General features: G+C 38.7%; 1 protein-coding gene across 5 annotated transcripts in view; it reads right to left on the bottom strand.

The window, feature by feature from the left end:
• The window catches only part of asic2 (acid-sensing (proton-gated) ion channel 2), a 392,319-nt gene that overhangs the window by 159,475 nt on the left and 209,116 nt on the right, over positions 1-23,728 (bottom strand). The gene's annotated exons all lie outside the window — the stretch shown is intronic.

Here is a 23,728-nt window from a genome sequence, read left to right as displayed (position 1 = left end):
AGTAAACTTTTTCTTTGTTGAAACATTTACTGTGTACAACTTGATATGTATTTGTGTGTGTGTGTGTGTGTGTGTGTGTGTGTGTGTGTGTGTGTGTGTGTGATAAGAAGACCATACTGAGGATTTTATAAACAATGCCTGAGTCACTCATTTAAGGGGGGAAATCAGCCTCAGAGGTGCATAAAAGATTATACTCTTTTCAGTGGATCAGTCTAATTTCTGGAAAATTTGTGCTTCTGATTAGATTACAGAAGATTTTTTTACATTGATTTTTGTACCCCACGCGACAACATGTGAAATATTTCTGAAACAACTGCTTACTTTGGGATTTTTACAGAACAGAAACAGCAGCCTGCACACATATTCACAGAAACACATACATGCATGTCGTATTGAATGACAAACAACGCACATACACACTAACAATTCCCCTGAAAGCTTATTTGACAAGCAGAACAGACCATGTTTTCCTCCCGACTGCCTTGTTCCCTCTCTGCAGATGCATGACATTGTCTGGCGCTGATGGATGACGCTCTCAGTTCTCCTCATTAAGAGACTCATCTGCTCCAACAGCTACGTAAATCACTGGGTTTACCTCACCTTGGCCTCCCTCTGCTAAATACTGTAAGAGATAAATGATTGTTGTGTCAGTTTGACATGCCTGCTGCAGCATGTTTTTGTCAATATTGTGCTTTGCAGTGTTTGACCAGGAGCGGCAAAGCCTTCAGGGTAGAATGGCTTCAAGCTGTTTCCTCTCAAATTTGCATCACCAATGCTACTTAAGCCTGCAAACTGTTTCAATTAATGTAGACTAGAATATTAAACGCAAAGGTGTGAACATACCAATTTAAATTATTTTAATTTGTTATAGTTTTAGGCAGTCTTGAACTCAACTTGTCCTCAGTTCCTCTCCTTGTCCCCACACAGTGAGATGCCTCCCTGCAGCTTTACACTGACAGACTGTTGATTTCTCTAAAAACTAAGGAAAGCAAAGACACAGAAAATGAAAGAGCAAAAGGAACATTTGACACAACTGGATACAGGCTTACTTTGAACGTGAGCCCATTCTTGACCAACTACATTCATAAATAAGCTAAGATTGCTCATGTGGTTGAATTATGAGGATGAACCCGATTCGACTCAACTTCTCAGCTGATTAACTATCAGTCACAACATGTGTGTGTTTTGTACAGGCTGCACTCTAGGGCCTGACTTTTTATAAAGTACTGCCTACTTGAGATATTTGATTTTCTGTTAAATTTGTAATAAAATCCCCAAAAGTTGATTCTGTTCATCTGGACGTAGCGTTTTCAGTGGGAGAAACATTTCGTCACTCATCCAAGACTATGTTCACACTGCAGGCGAAAGTGATTTATATCAAAAAATCGGAATTAAGCATTAAGACCTGCAGTGTGAACGTAGCCTAAGTGACTTCTTCAGTCTCAGCTGACTGCAGGTTTCCTCAATCTTATAAACAGTACATTTGCATAGTGACTGAAACCAGCACCACTGACAGAACAATGGGCTGGGAGGCCCAGATGCAAATTCTCATGACCATTGATCAACAACCACCGATCAAAGCTCAGTGATCAAAGACCACTGATCAATGGCCATGAGTACCATTCACAGAGAGTTGGGGAATGGCTGTAATCACAGCATTGTAAGATGGTGAAAGATGTACACTTAGGCCCCCTCCTCGATTCAGAGATGGTCTTTCCCTTTTCATATAAATGGCCTCCTTGACTCCGCGCTCAAACGTTTCTCCCACTGAAAACGCTACGTCCAGATGAACAGAATCAACTTACCTGGATGATTGAGCATGCATCAAGACACTTACCAAAACCTACCTCTGCCTCCTTCAGCAGACTGCCCCCCCCCCCACCAAAAAACCCCAAAACAAAACAAAAACAAAATCAAATAAATAAAAGACATCATTTAGAAGCACTCGAGTACCTACCAGACCATGAAACGCAGTTTAATTTCAGTTGAACTTTAAGTTGATGCACGATTTTTCATGTCTCACTCGACACTGAAAAATAAATTTACTGTCAGTGTGAAACAGATTATTTCATGGCTCCAGGCTATGTTCACTGTTTCAGTCCTCCTGGTTGGAGGTAATGAGCATGATATCCTAGATCTTTGGCCTCAGCCTTTCCCTGTATCTAGCTGTCTTACTGCTGGGTGACATCTCTGCATTTCACATAACTTTATGCAGACACTGAGACAGAGATGTGTTTTATATTTTTTGTGTCTGTTACTCTGTCAGTGAGGTTACACCTAAACTAACAAAGTGAATTTCACGACACTTGGTGGAGAACAGGAGCATGGGCAATGAAGAATGCATTAAAATATGGCATTCTTTCTTTAAAATCGAGGATTATCTCTAATAACATTTACGATGACCACAAGTGATCATCATTAAATACCTAATTAGATACATCAGTACATTATAAATCAGTTGATTCTATGGTTCCCCTTTTGTTGTATCCTGCAGTAGTGCCAATGCTTTACCTTTCTTTTTTCACCAATTATTTTCACTGATGATCCATTGTGTGTCGCATACAGATGCTTCCACTTGTTGTTGAACCCGTAATTTGCTGGAAATATCTGCATTCACTGCTGAATACTGGTGATTATTGGTAGTTCAACAATTCAGTCAAATTAAATAACCTATTTTATTTATGTAATGTAAATATATATAGGGATAATGTAGAAAATTCTTAAATGTAATGATTACAAGCTGTAGACTGAATCTAAGTCTTCTGTGGGCTTTTAAGGACTGCCATGGTGTGGGCACAGGAACAGGTCCCTCTAGAAATGAGCTTATTGACTGCCACTGTGGCTGATCTGAGGTACTGATAACACCGAGTGAGCCCCGAGGTTGCTGTTGCCACTGGGAGGGTGGTGTGAGTGCTCTGGCTCCATAGCCATCAATTTGCCTAGCTCCGTCTGTCACAGAGCTCTGACATACACCTGACTTCCTATCACTGGCACCCAAAGACCTCTGAGACAGGGAACAGAGTCAGAAATTGATGGCCTGGCTCCCTGGCTAGGGGCTAATATGCTATAATAAAAATACCTGTCATGAGAGAATAATTTTAAAAACGTAGCGTGCTTTGTTATAAAATAAATAAATAAATTCACTAATGGCATGTGGGTTCCAAAGATCAATTCAATGATTCAAGTATGTAATAAATCATAAAATTCCCTTTGAAAACGTAATAAAAGGAAATTAGCAAACATACAATAGTGTTTACCTATTTCTTTCAGTACAGATACAGCCCACAGACAACTGAGTCAGACCCCTGACTGATGAATAATTATTAATCACAATACTCTAAATGGTGCATGTTTGTTAGTCACAATATCCACAATAAACTGATTTTAAACATGAGAGAACAACAAATAGTAATAGCCTTTTAGATATTGTTTGACCTTAGCATATTTAATCCCTAATAACGTAAATCCTTATGAGCCAAATAATGGAAAAACATCTTTTTTTCTTGTGCATTTTAATATTATGTTGTTTAATGTTTCAAAACTAAAACAGATGACTATGGGGCTTACCAATGGAAAGACAAGAAGCACCAGAGAGCACAAACCTCAGCCAAGGCAGCCCACTCTTTGGACAACTGAGCCTGACCCCCAACTGATGAATAATTATTAATGAATGACAGTACGCTGAAAGACGTCTGTTTGTTAGTCACTATATCAACAATAATAATTTTAAATACAAAAGACACACAACGCATGACTGTAACTTCCTGCTAGTAACTGTTTGACTTTAGCATATTTAATTCCTAATCACCCAAAACCTCATGAGCCAAAAAAAATGGCGAAATTTGAAAAATATGCATATTTAATATTAAATTATTAAGCCTATCTCAGGGTCTTGTTCACGAGTGACGGGAGAAGGGAGCGGGAGATCGACAGACAGATTGGTGCTGCGGACGCTGTACCGGTCTGTTGTGGTGAAGAGGGAGCTGAGTGTAAAAGCGAAGCTCTCAATTTAAAGGTCGATCTACATCCCTACCCTCACCTATGGTCACGAGCTGTGGGTAGTGACCAAAAGAACGAGATCGTGGATACAAGCGGCAGAAATGAGCTTCCTCCGAAGGGTGGCTAGCCTCTCCCTTAGAGACAGGGTGAGAAGCTCAGCTATCCGAGAGGGGCTCAGAGTAGAGCCGCTACTCCTCCACATCGAAAGGAGCCAGCTGAGGTGGTTCGGGCATCTGACAGGGATGCCTTCTGGGGGCCTCCTGGGTGAGGTGTTCCCGGGCATGTCCCACCGGGAGGAGGCCCCGGTGCAGACCCAGGACACGCTGGAGAGATCATATCTCTCGGCTGGCCTGGGAAACACCAAGGCGAGAGGGAGAGGGAGGTCTGGGCTTCTCTGCGTAAGCTTCTGCCCCCACGACCCGGCCCCGGATAAGCGGAAGAAGATCGATGGATGTTTAGCGTACCCCACAGAAAATACATGACTGTTACAGCTTACCAATAGAAAGATAAGTAGCACTCCGAAAGCGCAAATCTTCACTAACTCAGATCAGTCTCTGGGCAGTAGCAAAATTGTGAGGGAACAGTACTGCATTTTGTATACATTCGTGTTATTTTCTTGGTTCTTTTTAAATTTACTTTAAGAATTTTTTAGTGCAGTAAAGTTAAAGTGTAGGGTTGTCTTATGTGCCCCCCCAAAAACCCATTTAATATACTATATCTGACATAATCTGGATTATAAATATTTATTATTTATGTGGATATAGAACATATGTAGCATCCATGAAATAAAAAAATGATCACAAGTTTATTCTGTTTTTAAAAAAACAAAACAAACACAATACCTAATCAGAAACAGTGTACATGTACTCAAATTGTTAACTCCACCATAGAGGTTACATTAGAGTGTGCTTGTGCCATTTTTTCTGTAAGCACTATAGACAAAAAACCCCAAAAAAACTTTATAGGGTTGTAGAGGGTTATGTTACCAGTTCATTAAAATTTATCTTACATCCGCCAAGGTCTTCAAGGCAAACTTAATCATTTATTTGTCGAAAATTGACAAAATGCCTTAAAACTTATAAACTAGAATCTTACATTTGCACATCTAAGAATCACAGTTTCTTTTGTCAGTTTTTGACCAATAAATAATTAGTTTGACCTTGAAGACCTTGGTGGATGTAGAGCACATTGTAATGTATTGTTAACATGACCCTAACCCCTACAAAGTTTCATAGAATCAGAATGTTTTAGAGATATTGTGTTTACAGACAGAATAACAGAATGGACATGAACCCATGCACAGGTTACCAAAAACAAATTCCTTGGCAGAGGTAGTTAGAATAAGTTACCTTCTCTCACTGTCTCTCATGTACCTTGTGATGTTTTAGACATGCTATTTGAAACTCTGCCATTTCACTTACTGCTTGTCTCACAGGCTGTGAAAACCCACGCTGAAAGAACAAAAAGGTTAAAAGTCTCTTATCTAAAAGCCAGTATAAGCTTTACCAACAACCCCAAATCAATCTAAAATTATCCATGAAATTTGAAAAGATTAAAAAATGGGGAATATGGCCAGTAGAAGTACCTCTCTCTGCACACCTCTGCTTCTATCCACTATATGTCAGAGTGTGTAAGTCCCTCTATTACTAGTAATATTAGTCAAAGTAAGAATCACTACCTGTTCTAACTAGAGATGGACCGATCCGACATTACGTATCGGTATCGGTCCGATACTGACCTAAATTACTGGATCGGATATCGGTGAGAAATTAAAAATGTAATCCGATCCATTAAATATAAAAAAAAAAAAGCACCTCACAAAACTTGCGACACGGCGTAACTCGGCTGATAACCGTAGCACGTCAGAGCAGTGTGCGTCACGTGATAGAGCGGCTGTGTGTATTTGTAGCCTCACTACCAAACCAGCATTTCATCTCCGAGGAAGTTATCCCAGAGAGAAGTAAAGCAAGTGTGTAAGTTCATCTCTGAATGTTTGTAAAGCATTCCCACGTTAAGCTTAACAACCGATATATGGAGCGACTGCCTCTCTCTCTCCCTCCCTCTCCTGCCGCTACTTCACGAAACTGATCAATGATCAGCTGATCGGCTTTTCTGTCGCGAGTCCGTCTCTCTTCTTTGTTTTTGGCCCACTTTGCGCCAGAAAGAGGAAACCAGCGGCGGAACAACAGCAGCACCTTTAAGCTTGATAAGCTGTTGTTAGAATGTATTTAATATTACTTTCTACACCAGGATCCTTTTCTACGTAGCTGACGGCTGGTAACTGTGCAGGGGCGGATCTAGCAAAGTGTAGCCAGGGGGGCCGATAGGGCATGAACAGGGAAAAGGGGGCACAAAGACATACTTTTCTTTCTTATTCTCATTTAAAATGTCTAGCTTTTAATAAATAATTATCTGAATCTTACACCCAAAGTTTTAATCTGATGTAAAATGTATAGAAGTCCATTACTGTATATAGTAACTGTTAAGTCTAATATACCCTAGTAAGCTATAGTACTTTTTCCTTTGGGAAAGTACCATCTGTGCACTCTGCAATTCTGTTGAAGAAAGATGTTGAATCTATTTAATTATTCTTGAAAAATTATTTAATTCTGTGCATTTTTTTTCACCCTGCATCAAATTAAAGTTGATTACGTCGATTAAGCATCATCAGGTGGAGGGTGGGGGGTGGTTCCCCATTTTTTTTTGCTGGGAGTTTGCAACCCTATTAGTTAGGTTGCTTAATATTTCTGCTAAGTACTCTTTAAAATACCAGAATAGGGAGGATGGAGTAGGTTTAAGTCGCGGAACACTGGATCAGCTCTTTATCCTCTCAAGGATACTTGAGGGTGCATGGGAGTTTGCCCAACCAGTCTACATGTGTTTTGTGGACTTGGAGAAGGCATTCGACCGTGTCCCTCGGGGTGTCCTGTGGGAGGTGTTGCGGGAGTATGGGGTGTCTGGCCCATTGCTACGGGCCATTCGATCCCTATACAACCGTTGCAAGAGTTTGGTTCGCATTGCCGGCAATAAGTCGGACTCGTTCCCGGTGGGTGATGGGCTCCGCCAGGGCTGCCCTTTGTCACCGGTTCTGTTCATAATTTTTATGGACAGGATTTCTAGGCGCAGCCAAGTGGCGGAGGGCTTTCGCCCGGTGGCCTCAGAATCTCATCTCTGCTTTTTGCGGATGATGTGGTTCTGTTGGCTTCATCAGGTGAAGGCCTCCAGCTCGCACTGGAACGGTTCGCAGCCGAGTGTGAAGCAGCGGGAATGAGGATCAGCACCTCCAAATCTGAGGCCATGGTTCTCAGCGGGAAAAGGGTCGCTGATGAGTTCCTGCCCCAAGTGGAGGAGTTCAAGTATCTCGGGGTCTTGTTCGCGAGTGATGGGAGAAGGGAGCCGGAGATCGACAGACGGATTGGTGCTGCGGCTGCAGTGATGCGGACGCTGCACCGGTCCGTCGTGGTGAAGAGGGAGCTGAGTGTAAAAGCGAAGCTCTCAATTTACCGGTCGATCTACGTCCCTACCCTCACCTATGGCCACGAGCTGTGGGTAGTGACCGAAAGAACGAGATCGCGAATACAAGCGGCAGAAATGAGCTTCCTCCGAAGGGTGGCTGGCCTCTCCCTTAGAGATAGGGTGAGAAGTTCGGCCATCCGGGAGGGGCTCAGAGTAGAGCCGCTGCTCCTCCACATCGAAAGGAGCCAGTTGAGGTGGTTCGGCATCTGACAAGGATGCCTCCTGGGCGCCTCCTGGGTGAGGTGTTCGGGCATGTCCCACCGGGAGGAGGCCCTGGGCAGACCCAGGACACGCTGGAGAGATTATATCTCTCGGCTGGCCTGGGAACGCCTTTGGTGTTCCCCGGATAAGCTGGAGGAGGTGGCTGGGGAGAGGGAGGTCTGGGCTTCTCTGCTTAGGCTGCTGCCCCCGCGACCCGGCCTCGGATAAAGCGGATGAAGATGGATGGATGGATGGAGTAGGTTTAAGTTTATTAGATTGATCAGTGTTGCTGAACTATAAAATATTTTGGGCGCAGTCTATTTTTTACATACAGGTATAACAGAATAGCTTTAGTGTTGTTGTTTATTTAAACTTGAGGATGAACTTATACAAAATGCAGCAAGATATAAAAAAAACAGTTTTATTGATTAAAAAACACACTATATCGGATTCATATCGGTATCGGCAGATATCCAAATTTATGATATCGGTATCGGTATCGGACATAAAAAAGTGGTATCGCGCCATCTCTAGTTCTAACCTGCCTAATATAAAACCATGTAATAATCTGATTACATCTTCCTGAGAACCGACCAAAAATGAATCTTCCCATTGAACTTTTTTTGTGATTTCCTGCCTTTTTGGAGCTAAACAAGCCCACCCAAACACATGATAGTTTCCTAATAACATCTCGTTCATGGGCATCAATTCTAAGGCAACTTCAAGAAACAGCAGACAGAGCAACTGAGATTCATCTCTCAGGTCCTGTGCTTGGTCTTTGTTTTTATATTTCTTAAGGTCAAACTTTCATATATTATTCATGTACTGCTTTCTTCTTCTTCTTTTGTTCCCCACTTGACCAGTTCCCTCGATTGTTTTTAATACACTGCACACCACACTGAGATGTGGCTAATAGCTTTTTTGCCCATAAAACTGTGTTATCTTGGTCATTTGTCTAGATTTAACTACAGAGATGAGAACAAATGATCTGTTTTTGTCACAGGTTGCTATTAAAAAAGTGCACATAGATCCAATTTTAAACCATGTTTTGCTGTCTGTTATATCTTGACACAACACTGAATTAGTCGCCTTTTACTCTTGAATCAGTCAGTGTTAAGTTACCTAATCATGAAATAAATAAATCAATAAAAATAAACAATATTTTAAAAGATAAATAGCAGTAACACCCCAAACTAAAGTAAGAAACACCCAAATTGCAGCAATTTAATTAAAAATTAATTTGCATTTGGGCTAAAAGTTTATCCACTTTTACCCTGAACAGACGTCTGGGAAGCGGTTTTAGTAAGACTTTTATTATAGATTATACTGACAATATTAATTGTGACTTTACTGAATGCTGTTGTAGTGATCTTTTAATAGACCGTGCCAACTTTTTCATCAAACATCTGTGGGGATGGAATCTAAATCCTTTTAGCTTGCTGACATTTTATTTATTGACATAACCTAATTTGACATTGTGGACGTTACAAAACATCCACGTTGTGTAATCTAATCCTGGCGTGGTATCAGTGAAATGCCACAAGGCCATCCATCATAGGACGAAGGAAAAAACAAAGTAAAACAAAACAGGATGATATAATAGTGTTTATCATACTTCACCGGACGATCACACTCATTTACACTCTGTAACTCCCACTCAAATATTATTAGTTACTTAAAACATCCTTTTTATGACTTCTTGTTCAATAAGTACTCGAGTCGTGAAATGAGGAAACTGCAGAAGGCTTTAATAATGGCTTTAATAATGGCTTCGCCATTTTGTTTACCTGGTTCGAGCTTCAATCACTTTAATCTATTTGACTCTACATCCTCACTGTATATTTAGACTGAGAGAATACGCTCTTGTGCATGATTCAGCTTCTCCGTTACACAGACACAGCAGATAGTATCGTGGTTTTTAATCGCAGACCAAAAATGAGACGTTAGGCAGTCTGTGAAGGGAGATGGGTGATAAAACCACACATTCATCACACCACAAATTGTTGCAGTCAAACTCAATTAATTTCCAGAATGTGCTGTACAGTTTGCATTAGTGCTCATTTAGTGGGTGGGGAGCAACTGAGACAAGAAAGGCAGACAGGAGTAATATTCTCTTCATAAGTCACTGTGTTAAATGAGGGTGGTCTGATATTTGTGTCACAGAGAATTCCAGCTGACAGCACAGTGGCAACAGAAGAAAGCTAATGACCGAGGAGACACGGCAAAATTAATAATCATCTATTATAAATATGACACAATTAATTTAATAATACTCTCAACCAACAGCTTTAAGAATAAAAAAACAAAGACTTTGACTCAAGGTGGTCGTACCATTAATTGCAGGCATAAGTATATTAATCAAGAGAAGGCTTACTGGAAAGCAACCTACTTTTCAAAAACTCCATCATTAAAGGAAAGCTATACTCGAAAGAATTTCCGCAACTCGCGAGCTATCATACAATAAACATGACAGCAATGAGCACTAAAATAAAAGAAAGGAGCATGGTGAATGATGGATGAGCCAATGTGCAGGATGTGTCTAGACAGCGGGTTAAAAAAAACAGATCAGAAACACAGACAAAGGCAGTCTCTGACTATTGTTTGGCTTCCACATATTATGACTGACATATTTTTCTGATTAGCAAGTATCTGCTCAACAGTGTAAGAACAGGTGACAGAAAAAGAAAGCTAACACACAGATGCACACCTGTCCATGGAATTGAGCCTCAGACAGTTTGGAGACTAGCTGATTGTTTCACTATCTCAATTTGATCATACATGTGTTTCAAGTAGACATGATGTTCAGAACAATAACTCACAGATAAAGAAAAAAACACACACACTTACTTTTTGGAATATGAATCTGCTCAAGTTATTGTTACATTGAATATTATACTTTAATATCACGACGAAATCCAGAATACACATTTAATTTTAGCTAAATAAGTTTAAGTGTAGATACACAGACTGTATCTTGGCATTCACTAATAACTTCATCTCAGTGTATGCTCCCACAGTACTACCTCATGACTAAGCTAGTGCTGAAATCACAAAATCTGGTTCATATTGGTTTAATCAGAGGTTTGAGCTAAGCTATTTATGCAGTTTAACAGGCAATTACTGCTATTTCAATACAATTTGGTAACGAGAGTGTCAAATATGGTTCTCTGCAAAAAGGTAATAAATAACTTAATTGGCATGAATAAGAAAAAATAATAATTGTGTGGGAATGAACCTTATAATTTATTCTGTTGATCTAATCAAGTTGTACCAATAAGAAATCTCTAAGTTCTCTCAGTAATTCTCTGTGTAAATGCATTTTTAGGTCACTGTCATGGCCTTTTCCTCTTTCCATTGCGCTCAGGTAAAGCTGTGCAGGTTACAGTTTTCCTGCAGTTCAGCTGGTACGCCTGTTCCTCGTCACATCATCGCCTACCAGCGTTTATGGTTGGTTTGAGCTTCCAGTCTTCACCATCTGTCATCGCGGTGATCAGGCTCGTTGTTGAGAGTTTAAGTTCCGAGTGAGTTCCCAGTGTTAATGTCATTCTTTACTCTGCTCCTGAGAGAATGCTTCTCATAAAGTGCTTTCTGCTTATGGAAATTACTCACCTGATATCCCAAGCTGGTCTGTTCCTGAGAATAAAAGATTGTGTTTTCACTTACCTCCAAAACTCATCTGCCTGTCCACTCTCCTCCATCGCATGCGCCCTGGGAAACTGGCCAGTTACTCCCTCTGCTGCAGGCTTCCCATAGCTATGCACGTAAGAATCTGATTCATTCCTGAATTCCTAAGGCTAGAGGTTGATACCAGCAGTACGGATTAACCTACTTCTACTTTCTGACAGAAGTCTCCTCCTGTACTGTGAACCAAAGCTTCCCAGTTTCTCCCCAGTTGCACATCCTTGTTGTTATTCCTGAGTTTCTGTTAAATAAATCTTTTGTATTGCACGGTGATAGTCTTGGGTTTTACATCAGAGTCTGCTGCATTATTTATCTGCATTGGTTATGACAGTGCATAAATAAACACATAAATAAATAATCTGTCACTGTTAAAACATCGATACCATGAAATCTATCAAGTGTTGACCAGCAGAAAGCACGGTGCAGAGCGCGGTCCGTGCTTCTTTTACTTTAACAAGAGTAAACTAAGGAACTATCCAAGGGTGACATTTTGACAGAGCTAAAGAGATCAAGGTGCTGTCCAAAGTTTTATGTCTAATGCAGCTGGTAGAGCAGCTATCCAGTGTTGCCAACTCCTCAGTAAGGAAAATCGCTATTGGCTGTCCTAAAAGTCGCTAAACGTCATACCTAATTTGATTGGTCTGTAATATAATTGTAACCTATGTTGTTGGAGAGAGAAATAACATTGTGGAAGAGACATAAAGTGAGTAAAAACGTCCTAGATGCATATAGTTTATTTAGAACTACAAATTAAACTTTTTAGATTATTGGTTTTTTAATGTCACAATAACCCTGCTCCTTTAGCTGACAGAAAAGTGATCAAATAGGCACTCTGGTGGAGTTACTTTGTGTGTGTGTGTGTTTATAAGTAGTTTTAAACCTTTCAAAAAACTGAGTAAAAGAAGAACTGACTGTGTTACAGCACCCGCTGCTTGTTGAGAGTAAAAGCGATACGCGCTTTCACGTCTTTTTAGCTTTTTGAAAAAAAAGTCGCTAGAAATCCTGAAAACTCGCTAGTCGCTCAACACTGCAGCTATCCAAAGAAGGAGAAGCTTTTGCAAACATATAAGATTACACTTGTCCTAAACTTGAAAGCTGGTGACAACAGAAAGTTCCCTGTTACACTTTGAAAGGTACAGAAATGAGATAGATGGACTTGGTGGTATAATACAAGACAGAGAGATGGGCAATAACACAGCATGACTCACTTAAACCTTTCCAACACACTCCTCTGGAGCTTTAATAGAGCGAGTGCAAGGTTTCTGCAGGGTTCACTGAAACATAACACCTTTTTACTACCATGTATAATACAACACAAATCTCTGTGAGGATATTATGAAAAACCAATAGCAGTGTTTTAGGGTTCATTATTTATAATCACATTATTAGTATTTGCAGCAATATATATGTATAATTCCTAATGATTTCGTACTTGCTTAGCCTGCTTTCACTGTAATCCAACTGTAAGTGTTAGAAGATGGATGGATAAATAAAAATTTCATAGTTTAATATCTTAAATATTTTAATGTAATTGGGGCTTCAGTGGTTTACTTTCAGAATAGTAAATATTAACCAAGTCTCATCTTTATTTATTTGGTCACTCAGTCTGAGTTAACATACACATGCAGAACAGAAAATGACTTAATTCATATTCATGACGATCACCATGCATTTGTTCTTGATGATTTTCTGTGCAAAATAATATTCTCTTCATTCACTGATGCAGCCATTTATTCTGGTCCTAAGTACCAGTTTTGATGACGCTTGATGAATGCAATGTGCCATGAGTCTGTATTTTTAACATAATATGATGTTTTTCATCATTAGCTTTTGCAGCAGCACTAGCAAGACAGCAGCTCATTTCAAAGTTGATACAGCAGTGAGTGGACGGCTTTATGTATGCAATCTTTTCATTATAATCTCACATTACGAATCAGTATGTGTAGTTAAAAGCAACAATTGGCATTTTCTAATGGAAAGGCTCTATTTTTTAAAAGTATCACAACCTTTTGGGTTTCCAAATATTGTACAATAAAGAATTTGAATATCCTATTGTAAAATAATCTGCTATATCTACCAAATTTCTAAAGTTTAACAAAGGTCAGCACTGTGTCATGTTAGAATTCTGTGGTTCAACATGTGGCGATTTGCTGACTTTCTCTTAGTCAGTAATGCTTGCTGGGGGTGAGGGGTGGGAAGCTCTAGACCAGGGGTGGGCAATCTCAGTCCACGAGGGCGGTGTCCCTGCAGGTTTTAGATGTGTCTCGAACCAACACAGCATTTAAATGGCTAAATTAGCTTGTCCTGAAGTTCTCCAGAGGCCTGGTAACGAACTAATCATGTGATTCAGGTGTGTTGACCCAAGGTGAGATCTAAAACCTGCAGGGACACCGGCCCTCGTGGACTGAGATTGCCCACCTCTGCTCTAGACCATGGGTTGAGGAGCACATTTTACAAGCATTTAAAAAAATAAAATAACCGTACTGTCTCAAAATATGTTGCTGCTGGAGGGAACGAAGTTCCATAAACTGAACGATTTCCCCAGTCAGTGATATTACTTTTAAATTTAAACTTAATACAAAAACAGAGAAGTGATTATTTCTACTTAAGAGTCCAACAGTACAATAAGTTAGTGCCTTCCCTGCTGTGTTACCTTTAAAACTCTCAGTCTTTCAGATGCTCCTGTATTTTTTCCCCTGGATCTTAACTCGACGGATTAAAACAAGTTTGATTTAGTAATGCTGTTTGGTCCAGTATTTAAAATTCCACGTGAGGAAACATTTAAGAATGAAAAGTCAAGGTGACTGGAAATAGGCTTCTGAAAATACCTAGTCTAAAATACAGACCGAGGAGGAAACAGTTATGAAAGTTCATTTCAAATTTTAATTTGCATTAAAACCAAATTCAGTTTTCTCACTTCAAATGACTAATGGTATACACTGTCGTAGCCCAACCAGTATCATCAGCAGTCTCCCAGACACAGCTGTGGAAGTGCAGCACGCAACACGGGTTTATTTTGTCTGTGAAAACAAGGCCAAAGGCGGTGAAAGCACTCTGGGGATTTTTCAGATCTAACGTTTGGGCGTACTTTGGATTTTATACAGAAGGAGCAGTTGGTAAATCTGTCTGTAGAAAATGCAGACAGGAAAATTCCACTAATCACTCCTTTACAGTGAATGCATGGCTGTGTGAATGATGTGCAGAGCTCAAAGTACATGTCATGGTTTGTCTCTCCAACTCTCCATCACCTTGTCAACAATCTGAAATATATAGATAGATATATTTATTTTATACTGTAACACTATAATTTACACTATAATTAAGGAACTAAAATAAGTATAAGTCCAAAGCTTATTTCAGTTCAACGTTTGATCCCAGAGACACCTCTGAGTTCATCAGGGCAAAAGGAAAACACAAAAATCTAAATCTTTGGGACTGGCCCAGCTCAGTCTGGGGAACACGGCCTTTACTGAATTGTTGAGGCAGGACCTGAGGTCTGCAGTTAATGCTAAACAGCCTTCAAACTGAAGTGAAGCAGTTCTGCGGGGAACATGAGCTATAATTACTTCAGAGTGCTCGGAGAGCAAGATTAATTACCGCAGAACACATTTAATGCTCTTGATAAAAAAGGTGATGTAACTGTGTTTTGTGGAATAAAACTTATAAACAGGGTCAATGTTTATACTTAACTGGGCAGACAATAGTTGCTGGTCAGGCATATGTAAATTGGTTACAGAGGAAAACGTTCACACTAAAGGCTGCTCTCTTAAAGTGAGTGTCACGTTGAATGAAAGACTAACTTAGGTCCCACTTATTCTAATGCTTTTTACTTTAGTTTTACTAAATTGAATTTTTGTATTGTATACACAGTTCTTAAAATATATATGTATAAACTGATCTATGAGGATAAACTCCTATAAAAGTCTCAAAGTAGTTAATTCCCCCTAAAAAAAATAGATATTATTTAACTACTTTTCTTAATTTTTTTGCAGCAGTTATTGTATTTTCATTCTGAACTTTATTATAAAACACGAAACAACCTTTGAACAACCGTGTTTCTCCACTTACTGGCATAACATCTCTGTCTAAAAGATAAGTGACTGGGAATTTGATTCAATCTATTTTCAGTTACTTTCAATCTAATTAACTTCAGCCAAACTTCTATAGAAAAAAGGCAAAAATGAGGAAACAAACTGTAGACTGTGGACTCTATGAGAAAAAAGAAAAGAAATCCTTTTTTTTTATAGTTCAAAATAGTGATTACCAGAAAATAAAAACAATCACACAAACACAAAATTGAACCAAATAACGACACATTTAACCAGAGACCATGCTGCAATGGGATCACACCAACCATGAACCCAATGAGTTTTTGGAAAGCACTCATCAAACACACCCTTCATTTTGATCTCAACCACGCACCGATCTCTATAATTACATCTGGCACAGATGCACAGTGATGCCGTTGTGTTGACAAAATCTGTTGCTAGACAGACATAATCACCTGCCAAAGTGCTCACAATTGCCTTTGTGGTAGTTCCTGCTACAAAACTCATGTTTCATCGGGAGCATAATTTACTAAGACGAGCAGAACGCAGGTCGACAGACAGACTCACAGTGTAACAATGGTTCATACACCATTACAGCTACGAAAAATTAGATGTTTCTACACCAGATAAAGGCACAGTGTTTGGAGAGTCAGAAATACATGGGAAAGGATAACACTCCAACTACTGACACCCTTCTCTCAGCCTAACCTATATAATTAACTGGCTGCAAGATCAAGATAGGGACAACAAAAGACTGGAAAAGCAAATGGCACTAAAGAGAAACAGCTGGAGGAATAGTTTACAACTAATTAGATTAATCTGAAATAGTTCAGTAACATAACTGTGTAAATAAAGAGCATCTTAGCAATGCAGGGTTTCATCATTCTGCAAAATTTGCAGAATTTGGACATCTTATCATCTAAGTACTAATATCATCAAAAGAGAATCTGAAGAAATCTCTGTGTGCAAGAGACAAGGCTGAAAATCAGCATTATGCCTGTGATCATAGGGCCCTGAGGCTGCACTGCATTAAAAACAGGTATGATTATTGACATGGAAATCACTGAATGCGCTCAGGAACACTCACCGAAATCACAGGGCCATCCTCATCCTCAAATGCTCAAGTTAAAGCGGTGGTGAAGATTAAAGACAACTAGCTAGAATCCTGTGTCAGACATGAATGCAACAACACGACTCTCCCAAAAGTTGAGTAGCTGATTTCCTCAGTTTACATCCTGCTGTTCAAAGAAGAGAGGATGCTACATAATGTTAAACATGGGCCTTTCCCAACACGTGTTGCTGTGTTCAAAATGAGCTGCTAATTTTTATTAAAATCAAACTTTTTCTAAGTTTAAACATTTTATATGTTTTCTACGTCTACTGTGAATAAAATATTGTCTTACAAGATTTGCAAATGATTGCATTTTGTTTTTATTTACATTTTACACAGCACTTTAACTTTTTGGAAACGGGGTTCACGTTTATTTATTTGTTGCTGTGGTTCTGGAATTTTACTTTTTGTCATTAGTGATGGCTGCATTATTTATTAGGAACAAGTGGTTCGAAGAGTGCTGCGGTAATGGAGGGGATATGCCACGGCCTGCTTAACAGTTGTTTATGATGCCAATAGCGCTTATGAGTGGCTCTGAAGTAGTGTCAGGGACTTATGAACTATGGTCGTAATGACTATGTTGTGTAAAATAATGAGCGGCCAAATAATTCCGGAGTTGCTTGCAATCAACAGTGAACTGGGAAATCAAGGCAATACAAGCAGTGTGTGAAAGTCACACTGTTAAGGATCAAACTGAAGTTAGTTAAGTGTGATGTTTTCATTTTGATAATACCCCATGAATATTCACAACAATGTGGAAGTCTAAAGATACTCAAAAGCTCAGAACTTTCATTTTCTTCCCAAGTAGAAAAGAGCTGAAACAGTCAGAGGCAGCACTCCTCTGGTGCTCCTTTCTTTTGTGAGCAAGTTTCTTGTGATCTGAGATTTGTCACTCATGAAAAGTAGGATTGTAGCTGTCATTGTACTTGTCAGGAACAACATGTTTCCATCCAGCTTGGGAGATGTCAGAGTGACAGAAAATTTTTACTTATTCACTAATGAACTGTGTAGTCAGTACCAGTAAACCTGCTTTGTCTGATGTAGATGCTGTAGAGCAGAGCTTTTGGATTAGTTTACTTTTCAGCACACGTACTGTTTTCTTAAAATTCAACTCTCAGTGGAAGGACACCTGTTTAAGTTTTGCTGTTCTAATATTTACTGTTGATGTGAGTCTCAAACACCTTTGAAACTATAGTTTACTATAAAACAAAGAGTTTCAAAAAGATTTTCCCCACTTTTATGACCCAAATTTTGATTTTTGCCAAACACTAGACTCAAACTATGAGTTGCTTATACGTCACATTTGCCTCTGATTCCTAAATTCATTTATTTGTGTGATAACATGCATGCAAATTGGACAGCCGATTTAATTATGTCTATATTACTGCCACAGGTTTTCATTTCTCTGCTTCGCTTCAGAATGCTTCCATACACTCATTTTACTTGTCAACAACAAAAGTTGTGCTCGCTACCTTTATATAAATTATGTTACTTATGTATAATAATAAACCTTGTGGTAACACTCAACAACCACGAAGTGCTCTAAGCAACTGTCTGCAGAACTGGAAAAAAAAACTATCAGTTAGTTTACAAAGCACGGGAAGAATAAAAGACATAAAAGTGCTTTCAGTTCGCAATATCTGCTGTTTGAAATGTCATTATAAAATGCAAAGCAAAGGAGAACAGTCAAAGTCAAGACAAGATCAGGAAGATGAAGAAAACTTTCATATCACTGCTTTGGAGTTGAGTGGCACCCTCCGGTACAGCAGCGCTTTGCATATACAGCAAGGAAGAATGGATTGGTAGCAAATTCTGGATGCAAATTGCATGCAGTCAGTCAAAAAACCAAAACAAGTCATACTTCTGCAGCATGATTATAAGCCAAGGCAGACATGAAAATCTGCCATGAGCTACTTTAAGGAACACATGCTGCAGCTTTTGGTCCAGGCCCCTTACCTGGAATGCCCAGAAAATCTATGGCAACGTTTTGAAATGCTGTGTTTGCAGTGTAGCCTAAAAATATCTTTAAAGCTGAATAGTTAGTGAATGTTCTTGAATCAAAAGAAAGGCTCAGCTGGCTACAAAATATAAGGTATGTGCAACCTGTGATATCTGATTAACTACCGATTCACACAAATGTCACACTGCAGTTTTCTGTTTTTAATCAAAAACATGCAGAGGAGAGGAGGTACATTAATATTAGACCCAACAACTTCCAATCAACAAAGCAACCAAGCCTATTAACCCTGAGTGGTGGAAAAAAATGTCTTTAGACCACTCATTGCGCCACACTGCTGGTTATTAAGCCTATTACTCTAAACTACTCAGATGAAAATATGAATATTTTATTAACTGCTCTCACTCTCATTTCATTTCCCTCCTATTTGGACTTTGGTTGCAGCAGGGACTTCAACAAAACAATGCTGAAAAAAAGTAACTAAAATTAGTAAATGATCTGAAAAACTGGAAAGGAGAATGAGAAGAAGAAGCAATGGGAGGAGCAGCCTCTGGGCAAATTGTAACCATGTGTGATTGTGTGCTAAGAAATTAATCTCCACTTTCTCATCAATGTGATGGCATAATGCACCAACTGACTTGGAAAGTATATCTCTTTTTATTACTTTTATTTTCTGTGCCAAGAAGCCAGAGGTATGCGATCACTGCTGTTTTCTGGACTGCCTATTTGTCTATTTTTCTCCGCTGTCTCTCAAGGAAATTACATAACGAACATTGACCCGAATTTCATGAAAGATGATTGAGAGGCAGAGCATTGGCACAGGAAGAACTTATTAGGTTTTGGTGCTGATCCAGATCGCTTTGTTTGAAAATTGCCAAATTGGGCAACAGCGAAGAATAAGTTCTTTTCACTGATGTCATTATCATGGACTAGACAAAAGACCAGCATCAATAACAAAACTATTTGCACATCTTCCTCTTACATCAAAAACATCCAGCAGTGGACCTGAATAGCTAGGCTACAAAGGTGAGGCAGAGCAAAGAAGCAGAACTCTGACACGTGTCATACACAGTGACACTAAACCAAAGATAACCACAACCGACTTGACAGCAGTTAAAAGTGGGTTTGAAATTCCAAAGTCTTTAAACATAAAACTGCGTCTTGAAACAGAAACAGTGGAAGACAGTTGTGACACAGCACTGGCAGAAACGTGAATTCAGTGATGGACGTCTTAACCTTTGATGTAGGCAGGCATCAAGTAGTGAAGGGTTCACCAGAGAGTAAAAAAAAACTGTACTTACCCTGCTATGTGTTCACACAAAGAGTAAATTCATGTAGTTAAACAGTAAACCAAACCAGCTAATGTCCATGCTTGTTTTTTTGACAATCGCTGTGCACAGTAAGTGAAAATGTGAAAATGACAAAGGACAGATGGGATAGTCAATAGTCAATAAATGCCAACTTTGTTGGGTTGCTAACATGGTTATACATATTTATTGTAAATAAGCTCCATCTCTGGAAGGAATTATAATAACCTTTAGTTTAAAAAGCAAACAAAGACATAGCAAGTAAATTTAAGTTACTTTTGTGTATTAGACAAAAAAAACAAAAACTTTCTGCTAATGCTTTTTCAAAAAAAAAAAAAAACACATCTGCTAACCATTTTTCTGCAAAAAGTATCCTTGGTATTTTCCATAAAAATATGCAAAATATGCAACATGCTAAATCCTGTGTGAAGGACTTCACCAAGGGTATAAAAGTATTCCAATGTTACATGGATGGCATGTAAATTCATTAGACTTCAAGTAGGAATGAGTCTGATGAACTCAGTGGCAAAGAAAGGTTTCACATTTGCTTAGAGAAGTTACAATACACTGTAAAATGTAATATTGTGTTTAATTAAAAATATTAAATAGGCTGAACTCAGTTTTTATCAATTTGTTATTAGAACTCAATTTAAATAAGTTACCAGTACTTTTTATGCAAAAACGCTGATAAACTCCATTTATTTGAGTTGTCTTAACTTAGAAAAACTAAGTAAGCTGGAAGTTTTGCTTCTCAGTGCGGAAGGATGAAAGATGTGTTTTGAAATGCCACGTGACTACCGTCCTCCTCCTCTCTCGGATCAGTCCGCATGTTCACGGTGCATTTTTATGGAATATGTTGAGCAAACCTGGAGAAGCTCAGCTCAAGATATTATTGTTGTCATTGCTGTGGATCTTTACCTGATACACTGACTTGGTGAGTAAATGTTTACTCTTATTCAAACTGATTTGTGGCTTCTCTTGGTTTAGCACCAGGTTTAAAATCTTGCTAGCTAGTTAGTGTTAGCTAAGCGTTGCTGCTGCCGCTGGGCTCATGTTACTTAAAAATTAACACCACAGCCTTAAAAACCTTACATAAAACTATGTGGTGAAATTTTCTGTTGATTGTTTGAAATAAATAAGTGAGATAAGAGCCCAGACAAAATTCTTCGGAGGTGCAGCCGTTAGGGGTGGGGTAGGTGTGTGGGATGGGGGTGGATAACAGAGCTCTCCGAAAACGTGGAAGCACTTTTGCAAATATGTGATATTTTGATAAATTAAGTAGATATTTGAGCATTACACAGCTACATTCTCGCCTGAAAATATCTTAAAAGGTTATTTTGTGACCCAGAAAGGGTAGTCTGGGGAAAAGGAGGATCGCATTTGTCGGCCACGGTTGTCGGAGCCTGTGCGTACTTGTAAGCGCGGCAATGGCGGAGGAGCGCCGCTGAAAAACTTATTACTTTTTCTGGGTCACAAAATAAACTTTTAAGATATTTTCAGGCGAAAATGTAAGTGTGTAAATTTCAAATATCTGCTCGATTTGTCAAGACATCACATATTTGCAAAAATGTCTGACGTTTTCGTAGATAAATTTTTTTTCATGCTTTGTGGCAGCTTTAGAACATCTGTGGCATCTATTAATGTCAAATCTAGCCTTTATTTAACAACATAAGCAAACTCTATGTTACAATGATTGCACAGCCATTAAGGATCAAATCAGTTTCTGAAAATGTTCTGTTTTTCTCCCTCTGCTTGCTTCTTACTGTCTTTGAGGCCGATCGGGACCAGCACTCCTGTTGTTGGACAGAAAGACATCAGTAAGTATTTTGGTTTTCAATATATTAGCAACTGTCAGTGACATTTATATTAATCAGGCTGAACTTTAATCATACTTTAGATCAGCCTGTTTTACTTATTGTTTTATTTGTGCTTTGGTTTGGGGAAGTTGTTTCTTTACTGATCTTTTCCTGTCTTCTGTTATTAGACTTGAGATATGACTGCACTATGCTGTTGCTGGTGACTCCAGTTAATTCTACAAGACGTGCTGTGTAAGTAAACAAACAACAACAGTTTAGTCTGCATTTCTTGAAAGATCACATCCCCAAACTTAGTTTAGAGGGTCTACACTGTATATAGTGAAGTCTGCAAGTTTTCTAACAGCAAAATTTGTTTTGTGCCCAAAATCATTTTGCACATCATTAGAATGAAAGTTATTGGCCATGTTTGCATAGCCCTTTTAAAATGATGCTTTCATGACATTATTGTATGCTGGGTGGTGGTCACTATGCAGACTGACAATTGGGACATTGAATGTCACCTCTCCGGTGGGGAGGGAGCCTGAGATCGTCTAAATTGGAGTCTGTTCTATACCAAATTCAGAAAAAAAAATGTTTTAAGAAAGCAATTAAGTTCATGTTCCAAAAATATGACTATTTGCTTGCAGGACACCAGGAGAGATGAGTCCTCCGTCACAGATGGTGTGGTCAGTGAAGATGGTCGCCTGCAGGTTCAAGCTCATTGCATCTCCAACCCACATCCACTGCCAGTGTACTTAAGGGAAGTTAAAGACTTTCTTCTGCACCTACATTTGGATCACCTCGATCCATGACAGTCATTCAGGCAGTAATGCCTGGACTGGAAACAAGCATCCTTAAAATAATACAACATTCCAGCTCCTGTGTTGGAATGCAAAACAAATGTGTTGTTTAAATTAGAGACTGCACTTGTGACAGAACAATAAATATTTTATTCTGATTATATAAGTAATGTAAGTACAAAACAAACTGTGGTAGGCCTAAACTTATTTTCAGAATAATTACATCTGAGACTTTGTTTCATTGTAAGATTATAACAGTGATGGCAATATAATTGTTTATTGTTCAGCAGAACATGTCCAGTATGTTGGCTGTTGTACTTTGTGTTTGAAAATAAAAGTTGGGCTCATTTTAACATCATTACAAAAATTGTTGTTAATTATTTTTAATCATATTCAGGTTACCACAAATTGTTTTTTCATTTAGTTGAGCTTAACATTTTTGTCAGTAGGTAAACAATTAGTATTGTACAGTCAGAAATATCAAGTTATTGTTAATACTGCAGACTTGCAATGTATAAGTTGTCCTAACAGTCATCTTAAGTAAGCTTTACTTAGTTTTTTTTGAGGCAACGAGTTTCCATAATTTTTTGAGTTCTGGGAACTAACAAGGCTGTACAGTGTACTCAAAATGAGTAAGTTGCCCTAACTTGGTCATCTTACGTAAACTTGATCCAATTTTTTGAGTTCTGGGAACAAATGAGCTTGTACAGAGTACTCAAAGTAAATAAGTTGACCTAACTTAGTCATTTTTAGCTAAGCTTTACTCAATTTTTTTTGAGGCAACGAGTTTCCATAATTTTTTTGAGTTCTGGGAACTAATTAGATTTTACAGTGTATGAGCCATCTCCACATACATTTTGCAGTCATAGCTGCTCCATAGTCAAATGCTTTAATAGGTTTTTTTCAGTAGCAAAAATAAAGCTGCAAGACTTGACCCGCGACCTACACGTTAAGATTAAAGAAAAGCTGCGGCTCAATCAATACAAAGATAAATTGAATAAATTTCTGGTTTATTGTTCACTCATATTAAAGTAAATCTATGCAAACAATACATTCAATCAAATAATAAAAATCAGACAAATTTGAAAAGATTTGAAAATAAAATCTGGTTATACAAAACTAGCAGCTACACTGTGAACACACATATTAATACTGATGCTATGAGCATAAAAAGATGAAAGAAGAGTACATTCTTGTTTATATACATAACATACCAAATGGTCTATGAAATTAGCACAGCTTGATGTGCAGCTCCACAGCCCTACCTATACACAGCAAACAGCTGCCTCAGAAACAGAACAGGCAATGAAG

Source organism: Oreochromis aureus, linkage group 4 (genome assembly GCF_013358895.1).
Source record: "Oreochromis aureus strain Israel breed Guangdong linkage group 4, ZZ_aureus, whole genome shotgun sequence".
NCBI classification, from domain to species: Eukaryota; Metazoa; Chordata; class Actinopteri; order Cichliformes; family Cichlidae; genus Oreochromis; species Oreochromis aureus.
Note: the sequence above shows the minus strand (reverse complement) of the source record. Positions and strands in the feature narration are given on the sequence as shown.